Below are 27,497 nucleotides of genomic sequence, written 5' to 3' on the forward strand. Positions count from 1 at the left end.
CAGACGCAAAAGTTTTCACGTTTCAGATGCAAAATGCTGCTAAACGTGGCAAAGGCGTTTTGCCGCGATTTCGTTTATAGGCGTTTTTAAAGGCGACCTATTTTTTTACATTAATAATCTCAAAAATGATGGAACGATGAAAAAACATAAAAAAAAACATATAAAAAACAAACAAAAAAAAACACAACATAAAAAAAAAACTGTAATTGCTTGCATTGCAGACAATCCACAACTTGGTCACCTGGAAAGAACTATGTGGGTATTATAATATTATTTTTGGTTCTCTAACCTATAGTCTGCATGGTGTTGTATCTCATCATATGATATCTGTCATTACTGTATTGTATTTTTCTTGGTATGTGGGGTGCTACGCCGAGCTGCGCTAATTACTATACTCCAAGGGATTCCCCATATTGAAGCTGGCGGCTTTCCGATGTCCGGATTGGCTTATGCCCCAGGGGGCGGGTAGACTATGCAGCGCGGCGACTCCCATATATACCTGCTGGTGACTAGTGCGCAGGCACGCCTCAGAAGACGATTCCTAATCGAAACGTACGTCAGGCGTGTATGCACATACGTCACTTCCGGGTCAGCGTTAGGTGGTTGTAGTTGGAGCGCACGCTACACACCGCTGTTGACACGCTTTGTACCCATACAGCCACTTAGTGATTACACTCTGGCGAACTCTTTGTTGGATTATCTGTCCGTTTGTTTTTTGTCTTGTTTTAACATTATCATAGCCACTCTTTTGGAGACTGGTATCTCTGTACCACTGGCTATATTAGAGATTTTTTGAATACATTTTATTTAAAAAAACGTTATTGCACTATTGGAGTCCCCCCTCTTTTTTCTGAGGCACGGAGGGAACTGGGCGGTGTACACTGTCCGCTGGACATCCGATACGTCAAGCATCACTTGGGAAGCAGCAGATCGCGTGAGCAGAGGAGAGGAGTAGTGAACCTAGGAACCCGTGCTATACACCTGTTACCCCAAGCGGGGAGCACCATCTGGTGAGTGGGGAACCCTGAGGGGAGCACCGGGACCACTTCGTATTAACATACATAGGACCACTCCCTCCACATGAAGTAACCCTCCTGGATTCCATCTATACTGCAACATTATTGATGCTCATAGACGTTTATGTTTTGTATGGTTTTGGTGGATATGGACCGATTACCCCTTTCCAGCAGTTCTTATAGCAGTCTTTACACTGACTTGGTAATATTGCTACTGGACTTTAACTGGAAAATTATACTGCAGAGTGCTTGACTTTCTACGAGATTTTTCACATGTATATGCTACTCATATGTCATTCATGGTAGAGGGCAGTCACTTTCTAATTGCAATATATTATATCATCATAGTTTGGCATTTATACTAGCACTCACAGCATTTATCAATTGTGTCATTTTGTTTATCTTGCCCTCACTTTACCCTATTGCTGGGCTCTTTCAGTGATTCATAGCCTATCGGGTGGCACTAAGACAGACCACACTTTGGCCTATTTTAGCTTATAGCTCCAGATTGTGAAGTATCCACACTGCTCAGATGTGCACCTAGGCAGCACCACCACCCCTATTTTCATCTTTAATCCACAACTTGTGGCAGGTGACGTGGCAAGTGGACAATCCACAACTTGTGGTAGGTGACATGGCAAGTGGACAATCCACAACTTGTGGCAGGTGATGTGGCTCAGGTGACGTGGCCAGTGGATAATCCACAACTTGTGGCAGGTGACGTGGCCAGGGGACATGGCAGGTGATGTGACCAGTGGACAATCAACAACTTGTGGCAGGTGGCGAAATTCGCGGCAAAACTGGCGTTTTTAAACGCCGGTTTTAGCCTTTAAAAATGTGTGTTTAGCACCAGCGTCCTGTGTGCATGGGGCCTTAGGATGCAACATAGTGCCAAGCAGACCCGCCCGTGACAGTGTGCATCTTCTCCCCTGCAGCCGCTGTCACTTTTGAAATCGCCTGTGCCATGTTGGGCGCCATCCACACAGCCCACATCATTTACTCACATGGATCTTTGAATGAATGTACTACGTTTTTTTCAACCCGATCGTTAAAACAGCCTTGCCTACACACGTTCGTGAAAAAAAAAAATGCTCTAGCAAAGTGTGGTGACGTACAACGGCACTATAAAGGGGAAGTTCCATTCGGATGACGCCACCCTTTGGGCTGCTTTTGCCGATTTTGTGTTAGTAAAAGACGATTTGCGCTTTTCAATCCGTTACAGTGTGATGAATGTGCTTTTACTCCATTACGAAGGCTAGTTTTACCAGAACAATCGCTGCCGTCTCATAACTTGCTTCTGAGCATGCGCAGGTTTTTCACGTCGTTAAAGCCCACACACACGACCATTTTTTACAACGTTAAAAACGTTGTGAGAAATTGGAGCATGTTCAAAATTTTTAATGCCCATTTTTTACGTTGTGAAAAATGCTCTGGAGCCTACAGACGATCGTTTTTAATGACATAAAAAAACGAAATTTTTTAGAAACCCGAAAAACGGTCATGTGTATGCGGCATTATACCATATTCTATGAACTGGTGAAAACAGACGTTTCAACCCAAAAGGGGATGTTCTGCTCTTCCTCCGCCTGGCCTTTTTTTTTTTGGTGTGGGGGATTGGGGAAGAGAGTATACAATTTTGAGAGGTGCCTGCTCCCCCACTTCCAGTCAGATAGCCACGGCCACGTTCACAGGTCCCAGAAGACTGGGGGGTGTCAATCACTAGGCGTAGTGCGGCTCATGCATGCGCGGTTGGAAGCCGCAAGGCTTCACTGCTGACTTCCCTTAGTGAAGATGCCGGAACCTGAAGCCAATTGAAAGGCGCAGGGCGTAGAAGGATTGGTTTTACCTGGCCCCCTAGACAGAAACAAGCCACTGCAATGGAGGACTTTTAGTTTTCCTGGAGTTCAGCTTTAAATATAAAGTAATGCAGAATGGGGACCCACTCACTCGCACTATAGTGATTTTACAAAGCCTACCCTTGCATGGCCACATACTTCTCTGCCTATGACGAAAGATCTGAAAACAGGCAAGCACCCATGGCAATTTTTTTTTAAATCATCTATGGTTGGTTTGTTTTTGTATGCAACACAAGTTTGAGCCAAAATTATGTCGAAAAATAAATCCACGGTTTTCTTGTCGGAATTTCCGATCGTGTGTACACCACGTACACACGATCGGAAATTACGACAAGAAAACCGTGGATTTATTTTTCGACATAATTTTGGCTCAAACTTGTGTTAATAAACAATAAACCGGCCCTTTGTTTAGAATGTTTGGGGACCCCTGATCTAGGAGCAAAAAAAAAAAAAAAAAAAGCGTTTGTGTAAACATTTTTTTTTTTTAAAGCCTAATGTGGCATTAGGCTTTAAAAAAAAAATGGATAAAAAACACTGGTAATTGCTTTTTGTAGTAGTGTTTTAGGAGCGTTAGCATTTTATTCGCGTTTTTGCAGTAAAACAAAAAAAAAAAAGCTAAAAACAAAATACACAAACGCTTTTTTTTTTTTTGCTCCTAGATCAGGGGTCTCCAAACATTCTAAACAAAGGGACAGTTTATTGTCCTTCAGACTCTTGGAGGGCCGGACTTTGGCCAGCGGGAGTGGAAATTTTCTTGGCGTCAGTGGGAGTAAACATCTGGTATTAGGGGGAGGAATAGTGCCACCCCATGGCTGGTATCATAGGGAGGAATAGTGCCCCATTAGTGGTGTCAATGGGAGAAATGATGCTCCATTGTCGGTGTCAGATAGCAGAATAGGGTCTTGTATCAGTGGGAGGGATAGTGCCCCAAGGGCCGGATTAAGGCAAGCAATGGGCCGCATCCAGCCCTCGGGCCGCAGTTTGGAGACCATTGACCTAGATGCTGAAGCTCAGAAATGACAATAGCCTAAAGTAGTGTGCATGTACACATAGGATAACACTATTTAGCTTCTAGCAAAAAAATAAAAAAATGCTAACAGCTTCTAGGAGCATAAGAAAATGCTATTTTGCATGGATCCTTAAGGCAGGGGTCCTCAAACTACAGCCCTCCAGTTGTTCAGGAACTACAATTCCCATCATGCTCAGTCATGTCTGTGAAAGTCAGTTTTACAATGCCTCATGGTATTTGTAGTTCGGCAACATCTGGAGGGCCATAGTTTGAAGATCCCTGCTCTAGGGTGTTAGAATAAAAAATATATATAATGTTTAAGCGTTCTAGGTAAAAGGGAAGGAGATGGGCGGGCAGTGAAAACAGGCCATTAGCATTGCTGGTTGTCTTGTCATACGGCCACCACAAGAGGACGCCAGATTCCAAAAGGAAGCATAGGACTGTAGAAGGCCGCAAAGCTGTGGCCTCAATTATCACGGAGACAGGATACCCAAGCTGTGCCACCCCAGGCGCCAGTTCGCTAATCCTGACACCCAGGGTTTGTCTAACCCTGCCTTAAAGTATATGTAAACCCAATCACAAAAATGTCATATAGGCTTTATCATTCAAATCGATTTTAATATTTATAAATCTATGCCTTTCATCGATTCTGCCATGAAGGTCTTCTCTATTATAGGGCAATACTCTCTTGTCCCCGTTTTTCAGTTGTGCTCCTATATTGTCACACAGGCTTCTAACTGAAATGATCCATCGTGGGAAAAGCCATGCTATCGCAAGGAAACCCTCGGGAGCCCCTTCCATGTGAATTATCAGCACCCTTGACCTTCCGTCTATGGATTTCTTTTAGAGAGGGCCTTCCAAAAAAAAAAAAAATGTAGTACCCTACCAAAAAAAGCACCAAGCTTGATGCCGTCTGACCTAGACTCAGATATCCTAATTTTCTAGGAGAGAGCGTTGGCATGGAAAAGGAGCAATATGCCACCTACTTTGTCCACAAAGAACACCAAGTCAATGGTACACTCCCCCCAACTGAACTACTCTTAGAGGTCCTTAAGATAGCTAGCCAATTTACTGTGTATGTGTAAAAATGAACAAAATCAAAAAGTTTTAAAATAAATATTTCTTTATTAATATTTAATCTACCATGATTAAGCAAAGGGTGATCCTGATAGCTTAGCTGTTAATAAAGCCACTAAGTAGATAAAACAACCCATACAGACTGCCCTCATATCTCCCTGCTGCCCTCACATCTCCATTTGTTGGAGAGCAATGCCTTAAATTGTATAGATTTTCTATCTAATGCAGTCATATACAGATATGGATTATTTGGGGATATTTACCCGCTCGCTCTTTGCGAGTAAAAATCCAAAAACTCCCTTGTGATCTATAAACAGTTATACAAAATGTACCATTTTCTAAAGCTGTACATTGCTCTGATGAATTACCGGTATGTATATGTTGCAGAAGTAATAAAGGGTACTTCTGCTGCCCACCCCCAATTATATGGAGCAAAATCATTTGGACTCTTCAGAATTATAGCAAGTGTAAATTATCTAGAATATTGCTAGGATTAAATCGCATGTGCTTGCACCGTTTAGTCCACAGTAGTAATGTAATGATGGACTTCTCAAATATGTAAGCAGCTGTTAGCACAGTTCAGAATAGTGTCAAGCTTCTGCAAAGAATAATCCGGGAAGTCTAAAGTTGAACATAGAATGATTTTCAGTAGAGACGAGACGGACTCAAGTATCTCCAGCAATATACCCGATGTATGCAGTGCTAGGCGACCATGTACTGTATACAAAGAGTAGAATAGACAGGAACTGGAAACACCATTCTCCTGTATAGCACAGGAATCACTTTAACCACTTAAGACCCGGACAATTATGCAGGTAAAGGACCTGACCAGTTTTTTGCAATTCGGCACTGTGTCGCTTTAACGGACAATTGCGCGGTCGTGCAACGTGGCTCACAAACAAAATTGCCGTCCTTTTTTCCCCACAAATAGAGATTTCTTTTGGTGGTATTTGATCACCTCTGCGGTTTTTAATTTCTGCGCTATAAACAAAAATAGAGCGACAATTTTGAAAAACAATGCAATATTTTTCACTTTTTGCTATAATAAATATCCCCCCCAAAAATATATATATATATATATATATATATATATATATATATATATATATATATATATATATATATATATATATATATAAAAAAAAAAAAATCTCAGTTTAGGCCGATACGTATTCTTCTACCTATTTTTGGTAAAAACAAAATCGCAATAAGCGTTTATCGATTGGTTTGTGCAAAATGTATAGTGTTTACAAAATAGGGGATAGTTTTATGGCATTTTTATTAATAATTTTTGTTTTACTACTGATGGCGGCGATCAGCGATTTTTTTTCGTGACTGCGACATTATGGCGGACACATCGGACAATTTTGACACCACCAGCTCACACAAGGAAGAGCTGGGGACTTCCCAAAAAAAAAAAAATATATATTTTTTGCCCACCTTCCAATAAAAGTTGCCAGGATGCTATTTCTAGTCGCCATGGCGACCTGGATTTGTCGAGCCCTGGCTATAGGTATTTGCATGTTTCCCTTTCATGACAAATCTAAAATAGGATGGGTTTATTACGCATTTTAGAATAGTGCCGCACATACACCAATTGATGTTTCTGATATCTGGAGGGAGGTGGGCTCAAACAGCAGTTTTTATTCTCCTAATCCAGGCTGTGCTAATTATCCGATTTAGAAGATTATCTAATTTGCATATACATAGCCAATTAAAGTAAGAGAGCAAAACAACTCTGCCATTAGAAACTATAGAGAAGTTTGCTTTTACATGGGAGTTTATTTTATCAAAACCCACAGGTCATTGCTGAATGGGAAAAATAAAGTTTATATGGGCCAAGCTAGTCCAAACAAACAAATGTTCTATCCATAGCTCTACAGTCGTTGTGCGCACTGTATCATTCCAGACAGTATGTGGCGCTGTGTTCTGGCAGCAGTACGGGCAACTTTCATGTCTGATTTTGGGACAAAAATAGAGTCAACCTAAACGCTTCCCTCCCATTCAGGAGAAACCTTGTATTATTTATCAAGGTATAGAAGGCTTCCTCTAATTGGAAGGTAGAAATTGTGACGTAATCCGCCCACCCCTCTACCCTGGCCAGAGGAAGCCTTGTAGTCATTGAAAAGCATTGGGAGCGACTATTTTGTGCCGGCAGACGACAGGAAGTTGCCTGTACTGGCACACAGGTCCCAAAACAAACTAAAGTCAAATAAAAGCTGAAATTCGACATCAATTAAAAAAAAAAAAAAGTTCATTCTATTGCTCAGTTACCTCCAAATTCCCTTTTCTGGGGCTGTTGTGATCAGACTTCCTTCCAGACTTTAGGTGGCTAAATTTGTACTCCACAGTATTAATGTATGTAGCAAAATATACTGCTCTATACAGGGTGGCTAACTAATGTGCACTTCTCGTTCCAAACATACATACGTGAGGGGGGGAAAGGAGGAGGTTCAGGAGCTCACTGAGGAAGTTACAAGGCAGCAGAAAACAGAGTAAAGCTAGGTACATACATGCCAAAGAGCGCCGGGAAACGATCGGTTTGGCAGGAACCAGCCTAATTTCCACCCGTGCACAGCTATCCGTTCTACAGAAGCTAGACTTACAACCCGCTTCCTTTGAATGGGCATGCAGGTAAATCAGCATCCGATCAGTGGTGGCAGCCAATGGCAGAGAGCACTGATCAGTGTGTTATGGCTGGAAGCAGTCCTCCCGTCATAATACAATAGCACAGTGGGAGACATCGCTCTTCTAACATCACTTGCATTAGTACTGCGACCTCAATTATTTTTCCTTCAGCCCCCTGGAGGAGCAACAACAGGGGACCCCAGAAGAGGAGGATTGGGTCCACTCTGTGCAAAAGCACTGCACAGAGCAGGCAAGTGCAACATTTTTGCAATTCGTTTTTTCATTTACGTTTACAATATAATTAGGCAAAAAATTTACTGTGGAACACATTCACTTTAAATTGGAGTACCACCCAAAAGTTGAACTTCCACCCAAAAGTGGAACTTCCACTTTAAGGAGACCTGACCCCCTGACATTTTTTTTTGGGGGGGGGGGGGAGCGGGCACCTACTTTTGACAGGTACCCAGCTCCCACTCTAGATGGCTTCTCGCTCCCTGCAATCTTCTGGGACATGTCAAGTCCCAGAAGACTGACCAACCATTCAGGAAATGCAGAGTGACTCACGCATTTGTGCAGTGCGCACCCGGCTGTAGAGCCATAAGCTGTCACAGCCGGGTGCCCACAGTAGTGATGCTGGTGCTACCGAGAGGCCAGGTGAGGAGCGAGGCTTTGGGAAACCGCATTGCTGGATCGTGGGATAGCTGCTGACTTTTAATAAACACAAAAACGTCTGGAACTTCGCTTTAAGTATATGATACATATGTAGTGTTTTCGACCAGGATGAAACACAATCCATTCTGTAGCCTAGCAATCTAAACAATTCAGATGACAGAAAAGATACCTGGCTGCCTGCCAGATTTGATCCAGTAGTTATATTCCTGCAAGCAGATTCTCTCCAAAGATTGTAGTTTGATTGTACAGTACTGTGTTAAAGCTAAATCAATAAACAATAAACATAAGAAAACAAGTAGATCTAAACTCTTGGCATATACCCAACTCAATACAATTCTCCAAAATATGGAAGCAGACCAAAGCTGGCCATACATGACTTCTGAATCAGCTAAAATTTGAGGCAAGAGTTGCCCTGTTGGCACCAAGCGGCTTGAGAAAAGTTGACTAAGGCCCCTTTCACACTGGGGCGGGAGGTGCAGTGGCGGTAAAGCAACGCTATTTTTAGCGGCGCTTTACCGTCGGATTTGCGGCGGTATTCAGCCGCTAGCGGTGTGGTTTTACCCCCGCTAGTGGCCGAAAAAGGGTTAATACCGCCTGCAATGTGCCTCTGCAGAGGCAGAGTATAGCTGCGGTTTCCCATTGCTTTCAATGGGAAGGAGCGTTGGAGGTGCGATAAAAGTGTTGTGGACTGAGTCAGTACATCAAGAGCCACCACACACAGACGGATCCTGGACATGGGCTCCAAATGTCATATTCCTCTTGTCAAGCCACTTCTGAACAACAAACAATGTCAGAAGCGTCTTACCTGGGCAAAAGAAGAACAGGCCTGGTCTGCTGCTCAGTGGTCCAAAGTCCTCTTTTCTGATGAGAGCAAATTTTGCATCTCATTTGGAAACCAAGGAGCCGGAGTATGGAGGAAGAATGGAAAGGCACACACTGCAAGATGCTTGAAGTCCAGTGTGAAGTTTCCACAGTCTGTGTTGATTTGGGGAGCCGTGTCATCTGCTGGTGTTGGTCCACTGTGCTTCATTAAGTCCAGGGTCACCGCAGCCGTCTACCAGAAGATTTTGGAGCACTTCATGCTTTCTTGCACAGGTGAGCTCTATGGGGATGCCGACTTCATTTTCCAGCAAGACGTGGCACCTGCCCACACTGCCAAAAGCACCAAAACCTGGTTCAATGACCGTGGGATTACTGTGCTTGATTGGCCAGCAAACTCGCCTGACCTGAACCCCATAGAGAATCTATGGGGCATTGCCAAGAGAAAGATGAGAGACATGAGACCCAACAATGCAGAAGAGCTGAAGGCCGCTTTTGAAGCCTCCTCGTCTTCCATAACACCTCAGCAGTGCCACAGGCTGATAGCTTCCATTCCATGCCGCATTGAGGCAGTAATTGCTGCAAAAGGGGCCCAAACCAAGTACATATGCATGCTTTGCATGTAATGAGTCTCTCTCATATATTAGTTTTACCTTTTAAGTTGCATTAGTGAAATAAATGAACTTTTGCACGATATTACAATTTTTCGAGATTCATCTGTATTCTTGGGATATACTGTGACAGCTGATTGGAGGAAATGCACACCCCCACACTTCACATAGGCAGAGGAATGGAGATACTTTCAGAGCTGTGCCGTGACAAGACCAGCTCTCTGATAATCTATTTATAGCACTCACCCCAACACAAAATTTCAGGCTGGTTTTATCTCCAGTCTCGAAGAATTGTCAGAAGCGCATCGCATCTCCAAGCGGATCTCTGACAATTTATCTAATGATATGATACTGCTTGAGACCGATGGTCTTTCATCTTGATAATATTGTTCAACGTTGCGAATTTGCGGAGAGAAACACCTCCTGAATTTGTCTATATCTACATAGTATTTTCGGTTATGTATTGGCCTACCTTTTATTGTTATTTCTAAGTAAAAAATAAATAAAACCCAAGTGAAAGAAAAAAAGGCCTCGACAATGGTGCAGACTCTTACCACAAGTGACCATCAGAGAACTATGAGCCAGAAGAGGATTCACCGGAATGCACCCAAACCTAATATAAAAGTTTTGGTACGGAGACCCTTGCAAGAATGCATCTTTCCGAGTTCCAGTGGAAGCGATGTATAGCAGCCATTCATTTGTGTAACGGCTGAATAGTTGCACGGGCTTATCTCAGCTGAATCCCAAATAAGAATGAGAATGCAAGTTGAAACCAAATCTGACTGACGTAGATTCTCTTAGGTGGCAGAAACAAAGAATATGGGTTGCTAGATTCTAACGAGAAATGCTAGGGAGTACCAGAAAACTGTAGTTTAAACTCATAAAACTTTCTGAAAAACATAACAAAAGCATGAATAGAAGCAGAAAAGCTTGTGTTTTCCATGTTATGACAGCTTTCTGAAGTCCTTTGTCTGGTCCACTCATTTCTACATACTAAACATTTATCCTTCCCAAGTTATATTTAAAGGGGTTGTAAAGGTAAATGTTTTTTCACCTTAATGCATCCTATGCATTAAGGTGAAAAAACATCCGACGGTATGGCTGGCGCTGCTGTCAATCACAGCGGATGACGCAACACGGGGGCGGAGCCGAGTGATACAGTCGGTGGCTGTGGAAAGCTTTTGCGAGGAGGAGCCGAGACAGCCGCCGAGGGACCCCAGAAGACAGGGTTAGGGGGGACACTCTGCAAAACGAGCTGCACAGTGGAGGTAAGTATTACATGTTTGTTATTTTAAAAAAAGTTTGCCTTTAGTGTTCCTTTAACTGAGTGATCCAAACAGGCTCACAAAGATTTTCCAAATTGTTTAAAATTCTTTATTCAAATATATTTTATATTTGAGAAAATCCTGTATTGGGGGAAAATACCATGGTCACATCACCCAAGTATCAAGGTTGGGTACATGTACACCAAGGCTGCTGTGCCACATCTGTTTATTTGACAAGCCTGACCCATTCAGTAGGTTTCATACAGACAGCCCTTAAGCCCCAGTAAAGGCTGCTGTCCAATTTCCTGTGCAGTGGGGCCCTCCTAGCAATCCACTGGTTAAATGCTCATTTGGCTGAGGGCAACCGAAATGGGTACAATTGCCTTATTACTTATATAGCATGTGCTCTCCTCCAATGTATGTCACTCCCAGAATGTAGGCGGACCCTGGTTATCCTGGGTAACAATGCAGGACTGCTGGTCCTGCATTGTACATGATGACATCAGAGAGCTGGGCAGTGAACTGAAGCAGCTTCAGAGGAACGGTCATAAGGAGGTGAGGAATAAGGTAAGCTCACTATTCTCTCCTGACAGGAAATCCATTTACCTGGGGTATCGTGGTTTAGGAATGAGATCTATGCAGCAGGAGACAACTGTGAGGCCATGGCTTTGTCATCAATTACTGAAATTGAGAAAAAATGAAGAATACATTGTTTATTTTAGCATGGAGAGTTCAATTCACTAGAGCTTTCTGGAAGCCCCCTTTTTAACATTAAAGTGAAAATAAAGGCCAATTACAATTACTCTTAAAATGCTGCCACCTTCCTCCCACCTCTGCTGCCTGTATAAAAAATTATCAATTCTTAATCTGATCTGGTCACATGTTTTAGCAGCTTTGGCTCCCCAACCAAGGGAGCTCATAAGAGCTGTAAATTACAGGAGCTGTGCCATCATCTGCCCAACATGTGAATGAGTAAGGTGCAGTACATGGTACCCAAAAATAAACTGTAAATAAAGACATGCTGTCTGACTCTAAAGTAGAGGTCGACTGATATGGGTTTTTCTCTGGCCGATGACGATATTTAGAAATCGGGGAGGCCGATGTATGATGCCGATATTTTAGGCGGATTTTTTTTGGTGGCACTGGCTCATGGCACTGGAAGATGGCACTAGCAGAAGGCACTGATTGGCAGGTGGCACCAATTGACACTGGCACCAACAGGTGACCCTGGCAAGTGGCACTGACTCAGGTGGCACTGATTGGCACTGGATGGCAATAGTTAGCACTGGCAGATGGCACTGGTTGGCATTGGCAGGTGGCACTGGTATTGGCAGATGGCACAAAAAAAAAATAGTGTCACCCCCCTCAGTACAGACCCTCTCTCCCTCCAGTAAAGACACCCCCCCCTGCCCCCCGTAGTAGACACTAGAGAGCGGTATGTATCCCACAAGCGTGGGCCCCTCCTCCTCTGTGGGTGTAAACAGAGAGGAGGGCCGCCGCGCTGGGTGTACCAAGATGGGGTCGCTCCGGAGCTAGGCCGAAGCCGCGGCCTTTCCTGATGCTGTGCCCGCGGCGGACTAATTTGGATAAATATCGGCCGGTGCCGATTTCTCCAAAATGTCCAAATATTGGCCGATATATCGGTCGACCTCTACTCTAAAGTCTTTAATGGGGGAAAAAAAAAAGTCCCATGATGCATATACCATCTTCAATCACGTCTTTTGATGCAGATTCAATTGCAATGAATGGCGCGCTCCCAAAGAAAAAAAAAATTAAAAATTATCACACCAACCGACAGACATATCCAATCCTGTTGCCGACATGCACCAAATGACATCTCCTGGGGCCCTGCTGCCAAAAATGAACAAAGGATGGGGTTCCCCAGGTGATGTCATTGACCAAATATGGCCATGATTATATTTTGGATTAGTGATGTCATGCTATTCTTTCCCCATTGTTAACATTGCCTGGAAAAAATAATAATGGGGTGGGTTGCTATGGACATGACCGGTCCTGGCACCCTCGGCTTCATTTATAACCAATTGACAGATAGGAAGCTGTCATTTATAGTAGCGGTATGGTGTTGGGCTCCTGCAAAATGGGCTAAATGTCCAGCAGTCAAAGAAAATAACAATCTAGCCAAAGTTTGGTCCAAACTACCATGTATGAGAGGAGGCCAACAAAGGTAGCCTATGTGTTACTGTCAGTACAAGTACGCAGTTTGTTTAGGAGTGCATCCGGAAAGTATTCACAGCGCTTCACTTTTTCCACATTTAGCTATGTTACAGCCTTATTGGAAAATTAATTAACCACTTCAATACCAGGCACTTACACCCACTTCCTGCCCAAGCCAATATTAAAAAAAAAAATTATAAAAATTTCACATGGGTACAGTGTTGCATGACTGCTTATTTCTCAAAGAGAGAGTGCTGAAAGCTGAAAATTGGCCTGGGCAGGAAAAAGGTGAAAGTGCCCAATAGGCAAGTGGCGAAAAAAAAAAAAAAATGGCTCCTAGATTCAAAGCAAATTTGTTAAGCATCTGGATATTTTATAGATACTTAAATTGGCCCAGCTTAGCGTCAGCACATATCATACTAGCAGGATCTCTAGAACCTGGAAATCATTGGCCTCATTCTGGAGGTGGGCTGTGCAAAACGGGTGCCATTCAGAAAATTATTCTTTAACCGCTTCCCGACGGCCGCACGCACATATACGTCGACACAATGGCACTCCTGGGCAAAAGGACGTATATATACGTCCCCTTTAAGAAAGCACCATTGTGCATGCCCGCCGCAAGCTCTGTGGACCCGTCTGCGGGTCCCACGGTCTCGATTGCTGCGGGGATACCTGCGATTGTCTCATGGAGAGATAGAGCGGGGAGATGCTAATGTAAACAAGCATCTCCTCGCTCTGCCTAGTGACAATGATCTTCACTCTGATTTCACGGAGCGGAGATCAGTGTCATGTCACACATAGCCCATCCCCCCTACAGTAAGAAACACTCACTAGGGCACACATAACCCCTACAACGCCACCTAGTGGTTAACCCCTTCACTGCCATTTTCACAGTAATCAGTGCATTTTTAAAGCACCGATCGCTGTAAAAAATTACAAAAGTTCCAAAAATGTGTCAAAAGTGTCCGCCATAATGTCGCAGTCACGTTATTTTTTTTTAATTATATATATATATATATATATATATATATATATATATATATATATATATATATATATATATATATATATATATATATATATATATATTCATTACTAGTAAAAAAAAAATCCCATAAAACTACCCCCCATTTTGTAGACGCTATAACTTTTGCGCAAACCAAACGCCTTGTTACCAAAAATATGTAGAAGAATATGTATTGGCCTAAATGGAGGAAAACATGTTTTTTTGTTTTAGATATTTTTGGGGGATATTTATTATAGCAAAAATTATGATGTGATCAAATACCACCAAAAAAATAGCTCCATTTGTGGGGGGGGGGGGCGGTGTTAGAAGACGTCAATTTTGTTTGGGAGCCACATCACGCCAGTTAAAGCAACGCAGTGCCGAATCACAAAAAGTGGCGCGGTCATTTGGTAACAAAATGGTCCGGGGCTTAAGTGGTTAATTGGAGAAGTTGGAAAGGCAGGTTTGTGATGTAATGCTCTCTGAAGCCTTCTCCGATTTTGAGCTTCCAGGTATGTCAGCATGTCCGATAAAATAATATCAGATGAACTGTCATGATCAACTCTTGAAAGCTCTGTACCAACGATCCGATTATCGTATGATCGCGTTGAAAGCAGTATTTTGTGGATCGTGTGTACTGGGCATAGGGGTTATTGCACATGGGCAGCTGAGCACATTCAACATAAATTTAAGCTCCCCCCCCCCCATTCAGATGCTGCATACATCGTACCATAGATCTGAATGTGCGAGCGGCTGCACTCCATTATAAACATGAACATAGCATACAGGTGAATACTATAAGCCTGTATGATATAATCCTGTTTACGATGGCACAGTAAAGTTGCTCTAATGTCTATAAGACTGTACACAGCACCTGGGCTTCCGAGGATTACCATTGTACAGGCTCATCCATCTGTGCGCAAACGCCCTAAAACGTGTTTCAAGCAGAGGTCCAGCTTTTAAAAAAAAAAAATTTTTTTTAAGTCAGCAGTTATAAACACTGTAGCTGCTGACTTTTAATAAGCACACTTAGGTTGCCCGCGATGTCGGCCGGCCGATCTGGCGATCGTGGCAGGTCCTGGCGCCGCCATCCTAAGGGAAACAGGCAGTGGAGCCTTGCGGCTTCACTGCCCGTTTCCTACTGTGCATGCGCGAGTCGTGTGGCGCTTTGTGAATGGGTGGCTGACTTCTGGGAGACACACAGTTCCCAAAAGTCATCGCGTCCCATTCCCCAGAAGACAGCGAGACCGAAGAGCACCGCGGACAAGAAAGGGGCTTTTTTTTTGGAGCCTTTTTTGTAATTTTTTTTTTTTAGGGTGGACCTCCGCTTTAACGTAGTGGAAAAGGCTGAAATTATCAGGGTCTAAAATGTTGCATTACCCCGCTTATACAAATGCTTCATACCCTTCTTTTATGCTTCTTCAGAGTGGTTATGAGGTCGCACAGATCTGGCCCCTCTGTGTAGCTGTGCAAGCCGACATTCCCTCCCACTAGCAGCTGCGGCAAAGTGACCCTAGCCTTGCCTACTACTTCAAATCTAATAGGACGTCCATTATTATATGGTCTCTGGCATACCTGGTTACGCTGCCAGTTAAAAGCTCACCATGTAAAGTTACCCAGAGACAAAGATGTCTATCAACACACCAATCATTTCCACCGTTCTCCCCTTCCCATTGACATGAACAGGAATTTTTCTGCTTGGAATGATACACAACATATTTCAGGAATTAGAATCCCTCGACAACCTAACTGGAGAACACAGGAATTCCTCCATGCTGAAGCATCCTTTAAAAGAGATGATGAATGACAGGAGGATTAGCAGCCCAGAGCACAAAGTATTCCTAAATAGAATATCCACGCTATAGTTATGTATTTCATACAAACAGCAAGCAATCTGTGCCAGCAACAAAGAGAACAAAGTGATCACTAGAATAGGCAAAATGGGACACAAAGTTAATTACTTTAATCCCAAAGTATTAGAAATTATGCACATTACAGGGACCCAAATCCTAAAACGTAGAAGAAAAAAAAAAGGAGGGCAGCATTGAAAAGTTTAAATCACTAAGAAGAGTCCTAAGTGTAAGTAAGACCAGCAGCATTAGGAAGATGCATCTGAAAGGATGGAGCAGAGGACGGCAGCACTTTGTGAGATTAGAGGCCTTGGAAACACCACTGATTGGTTGTTGATGTAAATATACTTAACAGGCACTAGGGGGGAGCAAACACAGCAGAGTGTCATCTAGTGCACAGGCCATAAAGTGATTGTAAAGTCTCCTTTGTGTTTTATAAAAAAAAAAAAAAAAATCATGTTATACTTACCTGTTCTGTGCAATTATTTTGTAAAGCAGACCCGGTCCTCCTCTTCTCAGGACCTACACGAGCGCTACTGGTTCCTCACTCCTGCCGGGTGCCACCACAGCAAGCAGCTTGCAATGGGGGCACCCAAACAGGTGCGCTACCGATCAGCGGTTTGTCTGTCCATTCCAGCTGTCACCCGTCACCTGATTGGCTCACTGGCTGTCATTAACCCCTTCCCGACTGCCGCATGTACATATACGTCGGCAGAATGGCACGTACAGGCACATTGGCGTACGTGCTACACGCGGCGGTCGGGTTCCCTCGGGGAGCGATCCGGGACGACGGCGCTGCTATTTGTTTTATAGCCGCTCCGTCGCGATCGCTCCCCGGAGCTGAAGAACGGGGAGAGTCGTATGTAAACACGGCTTCCCCGTGCTTCACTGTGGCGGCTGCATCAATCGAGTGATCCCCTTTATAGGGAGACTCTATCGATGACGTCATTCCTACAGCCACACCCCCCTACAGTTGTAAACACACACTAGGTGAACACTAACTCCTACAGCGCCACCTGTGGTTAACTCCCAAACTGCAACTGTCATTTTCACAATAAACAATGCAATTTAAATGCATATTTTGCTGTGAAAATGACAATGGTCCCAAAAATGTGTCAAAATTGTCCGAAGTGTCCGCCATAATGTCGCAGTCGCGAAAAAAAAAAAAATCGATGATCGCCGCCATTAGTAGTAAAAAAAAAAATAATTAAATAAAAATGCAATAAAACTATCCCCTATTTTGTAAACGCTATAAATTTTGCGCAAACCAATCGATAAACGCTTATTCTGATTTTTTTTAACCAAAAATAGGTAGAAGAATACGTATCGGCCTAAACTGAGGAAAAAAAAATGTTTTATATATGTTTTTGGGGGATATTTATTATAGCAAAAAGTAAAAAATATTGATTTTTTTTCAAAATTGTCGCTCTATTTTTGTTTATAGCGCAAAAAATAAAAACCGCAGAGGTGATCAAATACCACCAAAAGAAAGCGGGGAAAAAAGGACGCCAATTTTGTTTGGGAGCCACGTTGCACGACCGCGCAGTTGTCTGTTAAAGCGACGCAGTCCCGAACTGTAAAAACACCTTGGGTCTTTAGGCAGCATATTGGTCCGGTCCTTAAGTGGTTAAAAAGCCAATCAGAAGTGCAAATCCCAAAAAGGCAAAGCTGTCGTGGACATGGCTGGATTGAGAGGGGGCTCAGGTAAGCATTATTAGGGGGGATTCTGCACACAGAAGTTTTTTTTTACCTTCATGTATAGAATGCACGAAGGCAAAACACTTTCTGCCTTTACAACCACTTTAAACTGCCCATTCATTATACAATTTCCTTATTTCATTTCCTTTAGATTTACCTTCAACTATGTAGTGCAAGGGCCTGCCTGATTGAATACAAATGGAAAGTGTTGGATTGACCTCATATATATTATATGGCTTTTGGTAAATCTAAAAGAAAAATTGGATAATGTATGGCCAGCCCTACTGATGGCACAGGTACTCCTACATTCTATCAAAGGCGAGGACAGTCTCACCAATCTACTAGGAAGAAACATCCAACACCCAAGATACACTAAACCAACATTCACACGTCAGTTCCTGTGTGGATAGTTTGTTGTTTTCAGAGGCAGCTAAACGTCACCTCTGGATGCAGCAACCCTCTGATCTATGGCCACATACAAACTGGCCTATTACCTGCAGCCAGAACTCTGACCCTGGATGCACATTGGCTGAGTCCAGGGTCAGTCGTCACACACAGCTGATTGGAGTACAAGTCTGACAGCTGACACTGACACCTGCAGCTGTTCTCACAGTGTGTTCAACTGGCCACACATCAACTCCTGTAGGAATGTAGCCCAAGATTCTAGCCATTGATTATGCAGCATTACAAGCTAGAGGGATTATGGTAAGCAAACAATGCAGGGAGACGACACAGCAGAGCAAGACGGAGTGGTACACATCAGACGTTCTGATTAGGCCGCACACCACAGACAGTAAAGACGGCCATACATACATGGATCAAAATTGCTGCTGAACCGACCGAGATTCAATCCAATCAGCTTGGGTACAGCCAGCCTGTCTTTTCTTATATGCGATTACTGCCAGCAGCTATAGCTACTAGCAGTAGTCATTGTGTTTTGTCAGCTGGGGAGGCTCCCCATGTGCCCCCCTCCCCCCTCAGCAGAACACAATAGCGCTGCAGGAGGCATTCCCCCATCAACACTGACTGTTCTGGATGACAGAGCAGTCACACACCAGGTCAGAGCAGGCAGCATGAGATGGCAGAGCAGGCAGCAGCGGAAGCACAGTCACACACCAGGACAGACTAGGCAGTAGCGGATGGAAGAACGGTCTCACACACACCAGGACAAACAAGGCAGCACTGGGTGGAAGAACAGTCACACACCAGGCAGCACTAGAAGGCAGAGCAGGCACACACCAAGTCAGGGCATGCAGCACTGGATGGAATAATAGTCACACCAGGACAGAACAGGCAGCATTGGATGGAAGAATAGTCTCACACACACACACCAGAACAGAGCAGGCAGCACTGGATGAAAGTACAGTCACACACCAGGTTAGAGCAGGTAGGACTGGATAGAAGAACAGACACACACCCCAGGACAGAGCAGGCAGCACTGGATGGAAGGTCACACACACACACACACACACACACACACACACACACACAACTCCAGGTCAGAGCAGGCAGCACTGGGTGGAAGAACAGTCACACAGCAGGTCAGAGCAGGCACCACTGGGTGGAAGAACAGTCACACAGCAGGTCAGAGCAGGCACCACTGGGTGGAAGAACAGTCACACAGCAGGTCAGAGCAGGCACCACTGGGTGGAAGAACAGTCACACAGCAGGTCAGAGCAGGCACCACTGGGTGGAAGAACAGTCACACAGCAGGTCAGAACAGGCAGCACTGGGTGGAAGAACAGTCACACAGCAGGTCAGAGCAGGCACCACTGGGTGGAAGAACAGTCACACAGCAGGTCAGAGCAGGCAGCACTGGGTGGAAGAACAGTCACACAGCAGGTCAGAGCAGGCAGCACTGGGTGGAAGAACAGTCACACAGCAGGCGGCAGTGGATGGAAGAGCAGTTGCACACACACACACACCAGAACAGAGCAGGCAGCACTGGATGAAAGAACAGTCACACACCAGGTTAGAGCAGGTAGGACTGGATAGAAGAACAGACACACACCCCCAGGTCAGAGCAGGCAGCACTGGGTGGAAGAACAGTTACACAGCAGGTCAGAGCAGGCAGCACTGGGTGGAAGAACAGTCACACACCAGGCGGCAGTGGATGGAAGAGCAGTTGCACACACCGGGACAGAGAAGGCAGCACTGGATGAAAGAACAGTCACACACCAGGTTAGAGCAGGTAGGATTGGATAGATGAACAGTCACACACACACACACCAAGACAGAGCAGGCAGCACTGGGTGGAAGAACAGTCACACACCAAGACAGAGCAGGCAGCACTGGGTGGAAGAACAGTCACACACCAGGTCAGAGTAGGCAGCACTGGGTGGAAGAACAGACACACCAGGACAGAGCAGGCAGCACTGGGTGGAAGAACAGACACACCAAGACAGAGCAGGCAGCACTGGGTGGAAGAACAGTCACACACCAGGTCAGAGTAGGCAGCACTGGGTGGAAGAACAGACACACCAGGTCAGAGTAGGCAGCACTGGGTGGAAGAACAGACACACCAGGACAGAGCAGGCAGCACTGGGTGGAAGAACAGACACACACCAGGTCAGAGCAGGCAGCACTGGGTGGAAGAACAGACACACACCAGGTCAGAGCAGGCAGTACAGACACACCAGGTCAGAGCAGGCAGCACTGGGTGGAAGAACACACACACCAGGACAGAGCAGGCAGCACTGGGTGGAAGAACAGACACACACCAGGTCAGAGCAGGCAGCACTGGGTGGAAGAACAGACACACACCAGGTCAGAGCAGGCAGTACAGACACACCAGGTCAGAGCAGGCAGCACTGGGTGGAAGAACACACACACCAGGTCAGAGCAGGCAGTACAGTCACACTGGGCAGGCAGTAGAGTGTGACGAGCCAATAAGCAGGGAGTGCTGGCAGCAGAGAATGGGCACCTAGGGTGGAGCATGCTCAGCGCCCAGACAGCTGTAGTCATGGAGCCACCATGCATGTCTATGGGGGGAAGTGGTGTAGCGGCCGGTCAGACATACAGACAGGCCAGGGTGTGATCAGACAGAGTTGGCTGGAAGTATAGACAGCGAGTCTGTACAATCCTACAAGCTGTCCCAGGCCTGTTCCTAAGCCCGCCTCCCAGCAAGTTGTTATTGGTTCAGCCCCACGTCACTTTTCAGTCTAGCAGATACTATTGGCTCTCCCCTTCTTGCCTCTGGAAAAGGGGCGGGCCCCAAGTTTGGGCCCTTCGAATCTCTAGGGTATTTGCGGGCGAATGCTGCCCATACAGCTAGTGACAGATAGCGCATGTGTTACACATGAACCATCCCCCGGTAACCGGGTGTCTTACCGATTCGGGTCTCCGCTTCCACCGAGTCGCCGAGCCTTTCTCCTCAGCCAGCGACCGACAGCAGCGCGCGGGCGCCCCGACAGACAACTCTCGCGAGAACACCATGGGCGGGGCACACCAGCCGCGTGACGTACGCGGCCGCCAGCTGACTGTCAGCGGATTCGGGCGGAGCTAACAAATGACAATTCTGTGGGCGTGGATTGTGATACATGTTTAGAGGATAGGGTGGTCCTAAGTGACATGGCTGACATTTGAGGGCGTGGCGTTCCTCTATCATCAGGTTGCATAAAAAAAACTAAAAGTGAATAGGTGCAGAGCGGGCCCTGCTGGTCAAACTGCGGAAGTACAGCTGTTCTGTGCATTATGTAACAGTGATTTTTCTTTGCGGCAGCATTGCCAGTAGTACAGGCGGCAGCCATACATTTCAGTGCTGCCTACAAAGATGTATTTTACGTAAATATAAAACATCCTTTTATTATCGCAATTATGGATTTAAAAACTTTTTTTTATATATCGTATTTACGATGGGATAAAATCGGATGGAATTTTCCGTCGGAATTCCGATGAAGCTGGCTTCCAACAGTCTTGCATACACACTATCAGACTAAATTCCAACCGTCCAAAACGCGGTGACGTAAAACACTACGACAAGGCAAGAAAAATGAAGTTCAATAATTCCGAGCATGCGTCGACTTGATTCTGAGCGTGCGTGGATTTTTCTCCACACAGACGATCGGAATTTCCCATCAGATTATTTTCCATCGGAAACATTTAAAACATGTTCTATTTTTGTACTCCGATGGAAAAAAGTCACATGGGGCCCACACATGATCGGAATTTCCAATGAAAAAATCCAATCTGACTTTTTCCATCAGAAAAAAACGAACGTGTGTACTCGGCGTAAGCCTATTTCTGACATTTCTTGCTTACAAGTTACAATCAGTATTTTTAGCAAAGACTCTGGAGAATAAAAAGGCGAGCGTTGCAATATTTTATGTCACACGGTATTTGCGCAGTTCTCTTTCAAATGCAATTTTTTGGGAAAAAATACACTTTACTGAATTTCAAAAAAAAACAGTAAAGTTTGCCCAATTTTTTCGTATAGTGTGAAATATGGTGTTACGCTGAGTAAATAGATACCTAACATGTTATGTTTTAAAATAGCGTACACTCGTGGAACGGCGACAAACTACTTAAAAAGTTCCATAGGCAGCAGTTTGATTTTTTTTTTAAAGATGACCAGTTTAGAGTTACAGAGGAGGTCTTTAACTAGAATTATTGCTCTCACTCTAATGACCGAGACAATAACTCACATGTGTTATTTGAATGCTGTTTACATTTGTGGGCGTGACTTTTCTATGCATTTTCCGGTGGGACGGGAGACCCTGGCAGAGCGGCGCATGTCCCCTCCCGCTCCTTGTGATAACGGCCGAGCGACTGCATTGGTTATCACCAGAAAGCTGAAAATCAGCTCTAAAAAAAAAAAAAAAAACGTACCAGGGATTACCTCAGTATAACCACTCCCTCAAAATGACATACAGGTACATTGTTTCACAGGAAGTGGTTAAAGTGGAGGTTCCCTCTAAAAAAAATTCTAACAATACATTGAGAAGACTGATTACACTGCAGGTATGCTGGTTTTTTTTTTTTTTTCGTACATACCTCGTTATCGCCGTTTCATCCCTCGGCTTCCGGGTATGATTCTTTCGGGTCTGGGTATTCCTAGTTGATTGACGTTCCTCCGACCGGCGCATACTGCGCGTCACGACTTTCCGACAGAAGCCGAACGTCATTGCGCAGGCGCCGTATAGAGTCGGCTCTATACGGCGCTTGCGCAGCGACGTTCAGCTTCTTTCGGAAAGTCGTGACGTCAAGTATGCGTCGGTCGGAGGAACGTCAATCAACTAGGAACGCCCAGTCCAGCAAGAATCATACCCGGAAGCCGAGGGATGAAACGGCGATAGCAAGGTATGTACGGAAAAAAAAAAAAAAAAACAGCATACCCGCAGTGTAATCAGTCTTCTCAATGTATTGTTAGAATTTTTTTTTAGGGGGAACCTCCACTTTAAGAGAGGGTTATTTTTTTATGTCCTATTTTATGTCCTATTGGGAAGATATCCCTTCATTGCCTGTCACACAGCAAAAGCAGGAAGTTGGGGGAATTTCCTGCAAAGTGAGTAAATCCCTGGTTGTCCCTATTCCTGAGCTGGAGACAACCCAAAATGTGGGATTTTTTTTTTTTCATCAATTCTTAGTGATAAAATAAAACATGTTTCCTTTAGACCCCTTTTCACAATGGAGGTGTTTTTCAGGCTCTTTTCGGCTAAAAATAGTGCCTGAAAAACGCCTCCCCCGCAGCCCCAGTGTGAGAGCCCGAGTGCTTGCTCTGGGGCGTTGCGCTTGCAGGACGTTGGAAAAAGTCCTGCAAGCAGTATCTTTGGCGGGGTGTATAAACCGCTCCTGCCCATTGAAATTAATGGGCAGTGGCACTATTTTGGTGCTATTAACCCTTTCCTCGGCCACTATCGGGGGTTAAAAGCGCCCTGCTAGCGGCCGAAAACTGTCGCTACAGCTAGTGGCACTTTATCACTATCGCGGCCACACTAGCAGTGTGAAAGGGATCCTAGTTATACTTTAACCACTTCCATACCGGGCACTTATGCACCTTCCTGCCCAAGCCAATTTTCAGCTTTCAGCGCTGTCGCACTTTGAATGACAATTGCACGGTCATGCTACACTGTACCCAAACAATTTTTTTATCATTTTGTTCCCCACAAATAGAGCTTTCTTTTGGTGGTATTTGATCACCTCTGCAATTTTTTTTTTTTTTTGCGCAACAACAAAAAAAAGACCGAAAATTTTGAAAAAAAATAAAGTTTTTTATTTTTTGTGAATAAGTAAGTTTTCTTCTTCGTTTACGGGGACACCGGTGAGGCGGCACTGATGGACACTGATAGGCACTCATAGGCGGCACTGATGGGCACTCAGGCGGCACTGATGGGCACTCATAGGCGGCACTGGACACTCATAGGCGACACTGATGGGCACTCATGGGTGGGCACTGGGCAGTGGCACTGATGGACACTGAGGGGTGGCACTGAGGGCATCACTTGTTTATCCCAGTGCCTATGTTGCCAGTCAGTGCCCATTTGTGGGCACTTATTGGCATCTTTCTCATTTTTTTTTTTTTACTGCCCCCTTCCCTGGTGGTCCAGTGTGGGCTTCCCTGGTGGTCCAGTGTGGGCATCCGAGGGGGGGCTGTGCTGATAAACAATCAGTGCGAACGGCTCTCCTCTACTCGTGTCTGTCAGACGCGAGTGAGAAAGAGCCATCAGCGGCTCTTCCTGTTTACATCGTGACCAGCCGTGATTGGACACGGCTGATCACGTGGTAAAGAGCCTCCGCTGACACCCCGCATCACTGATCGCGGCGCTGCACACCCCCACGGGCGCGCGTCGGCATGAAATCCTGCAGGATGTCAATAGACGTCCAGTCAGGATTTCACAACCACTTCCCGGACGTCAATTGTCTATTGACTGGGCGGGAAGTGGTTAAAGTTCAAGTATATCTAAACCCCAACTTTTTTTTTTTCATTTTGTGTAAACCAGCTGCCTTTTTTTTTTTTTGCCACAGTGAGAGAAGCCCCCCCCCCCCCCCCCTCCGTTGGAAGATTCCCAGTCTATTCCTGCTTTGATGATTTGGGATTTCCCCCAATTTCTAGTCCTGGGAACAGGACAAATAGAAGATGAATCTCCCTAGAGGCGACACAGACAGTAATAAAAACCCAGCAGGGATTCTAATCCTTTACCACTCTATCCAAAACTAGATTTCGATACAATTTAATGCTGAATTCCAGGAATTCAGCCACTTTGTAAAAAGTGACGTGGACTTAACTATAAGTTAAGTCCAAGAAGGCGTATGGCATCTCCCGAGCTTATCTCTATTATTTATATTCAACAAGTTTATGGCTCTGTGAGATACACTGGGGCTGTGAGAGAGGAGAAAGCCACACAGAGCAGCTCTGCTGCCCATTTAAAGAAGCCTTGGTTTTCTGTGAATATGTTATTTTTTTCCTGCCTCTAAATGTTGATCTCAAAATATGCCTGTAATAGCCCTAATGAGTATGGACACATAGGATAACAGTGAGTTGCTTCTACCGGCAGAACACAAAACTCCTATAGAAGCAACGTTTTTTTTTTTACACCAATGTGCATGGAGCCTGAAGCTGGATATACACTATACAATTTTCTGTAGATTTCTTTTCATTCTGATTTGCCATCTATAGTTAAAACCTTAGTGGTTTCAACCTGTGTGCATTACATGGTTTTGGTAAATCTAAAGAAAATCTGAAAATTCTCTTGTTAAAAAAAGGAAATCCTACAACAAAATTAGCATAGTGTGTATGGGGTCTTATGCCGCGTACACACGACTTTTTTTCATGACGTGAAAAATGAATTTTTTTTTTAATGTCATTAAAAACGATCATGTGTGGGCTACAGAGCATTTTTCATGACGTGGAAAATGGGCATTAAAAATCTAGAACATGCTCTATTTTTTCGCGTCGTTTTTCACGTCGTAAAAAACGGTCGTGTGTAGGCTTTAACCTCTTGACCACCGCCCCATGTCTAAAAGACGTCCTGTTTTTAAAGATGAATATCTCGGTAACGGCAGCAGCTGCTGCCACAACCGAGATATCCATCTCTTCAGTGGGCGGTGGTGTACACGATAACAGCGGTCTCCGCGGCGGATTCGCCGCAAGAGCGCCGTTATTGGTGGCGGGAGAGGCCCCCCCTCCTGCCGCTCTCCCGCGCCCTCCGCCGCTTACCGGAGCCGTCGGAGGCGATCGGGACCATTCGGCAGCTGTGCGGGGTTGCGAGTGAAGGAAAAATCTCCTTCACCCGTCCCCATAACTCTGGTGGGCGGAAGTGACGTCAAAACGTCAGTCCCTTCCAGCGTCTTAAAGAAACATTTTTTTTTTGTCATTTGAAAAAATTACAGTTTCAATTTTTATAATAGGAATAAAAGTGATCAATTTTTTTTTTTTCAGTGTAAAAAATTATAAAACTAAATAAAAATAAATAAGGAAACAAAAAAATTTTTTTTAAAGCGCCCCATCCCGACGAGCTCACGCACAGAAGCGAACGCATACGCGAGTAGCGCCCGCATATGAAAACGGTGTTCAAACAACACAAGTGAGGTATCGCCGCGATCGTTAGAGTGAGAGCAATAATTCTAGCCCTCTGCAACTCAAAAAATGCAACCTGTAGATTTTTTTAAACGTCGCCTATCGAGATTTTTAAGGGTAAAAGTTTGACGCCATGCCACGAGCGGGCGCAATTTTTAAGCGTGACATGTTGGGTATCATTTTACTCGGCGTAACATTATCTTTCACAATATATAAAAAAATTGGGCAAAATTTATTGTTGTCTTATTTTTTAATTAAAAAAAGTGTTTTTTTTTCCAAAAAAAGTGCGCTTGTAAGACCGCTGCGCAAATACGGTGTGACAAAAAGTATTGCAATGACTGCCATTTTATTCTCTAGGGTGTTAGAAAAAAAATATATAATGTTTGGGGGTTTTAAGTAATTTTCTAGCAAAAAAAACTGTTTTAGTCTCGTAAACACTGAGCCCGGTGGTAAAGAGGTTAATGACGTGAAAAAAACGTGCATGCTCAGAAGCAAGTTATGAGACGGGAGCGCTCGTTCTGCTAAAACTAGCGTTCGTAATGGAGATAGCACATTCATCACGCTGTAACAGACAGAAAAGCGCAAATCGTCTTTTACTAACACGAAAACAACAAAAGCAGCCCAAAGGGTGGCGCCATCCGAATGGAACTTCCCCTTTATAGTGCCGTCGTACGTGTTGTACCTCACCGCGCTTTGCTAGAGCATTTTTTCCCCCACACTCATGTGTAGGCAAGGAAGGCTTGACAGGAATCGGGTTTAAAAAAAATGTTGTTTTTTCTAGACCATTAAAAATGTCCGTGTGTACGCGGCATTACTCTTGCCCTTGTTTCAACTGTTGTGATATTCAGTCTGTTTAGAGCTCACATTGCAATTATTGTGACAGTTGAAAAGGAATAGCGCCTAAAAATATCCATCTTCCGAGAAACCGTTTTCCCACGCGTCTCCTTTGCCTCGTGGAATATGCAATGTTTCCAAAACACAGAAACAACTGCAATAAATAGCACAGCTGCCAATATCGTGGCGACAACAAGCAGTACTGGCAGAGGGGTCAGGCAGCTGCTCGGCCACTTCTACAATCTTAGTATGGAGTAGGTGGCTCACACACTGTTTCTATGCTGACCAGCGTTTTATGAATGCAGTGCTTTCTACTTTACTTTAGAATTGTTCATATTTTCTAAGAAAAAAGGAAATGCCTAGGATCTGGCCTACTGCCAAGCTCCAATGACTGAGCATGTGTGTAGTTCAGTATATAAACGTTATAAAGTTACAAATCATGTTTTGGTTACATGTTTATTATATG

At 44.5% G+C, this 27,497-nt stretch overlaps 1 protein-coding gene across 2 annotated transcripts in view; it reads right to left on the bottom strand.

Moving 5' to 3' along the window:
- LOC120929339 (cyclic AMP-dependent transcription factor ATF-7-like) overlaps positions 1-21,132 on the bottom strand; it is a 136,205-nt gene extending 115,073 nt beyond the window's left edge. For both annotated transcript variants that reach the window (XM_040340720.1, XM_040340719.1), the window contains exon 1: positions 21,013-21,132. The gene's annotated coding sequence lies outside the window, so the exon portion shown is untranslated. The remainder of the gene's footprint in view (positions 1-21,012) is intronic.
- Positions 21,133-27,497: the final 6,365 nt, after the last annotated feature.

The sequence above is a fragment of the Rana temporaria genome, chromosome 2, assembly GCF_905171775.1.
Source record: "Rana temporaria chromosome 2, aRanTem1.1, whole genome shotgun sequence".
NCBI lineage: Eukaryota > Metazoa > Chordata > Amphibia > Anura > Ranidae > Rana > Rana temporaria.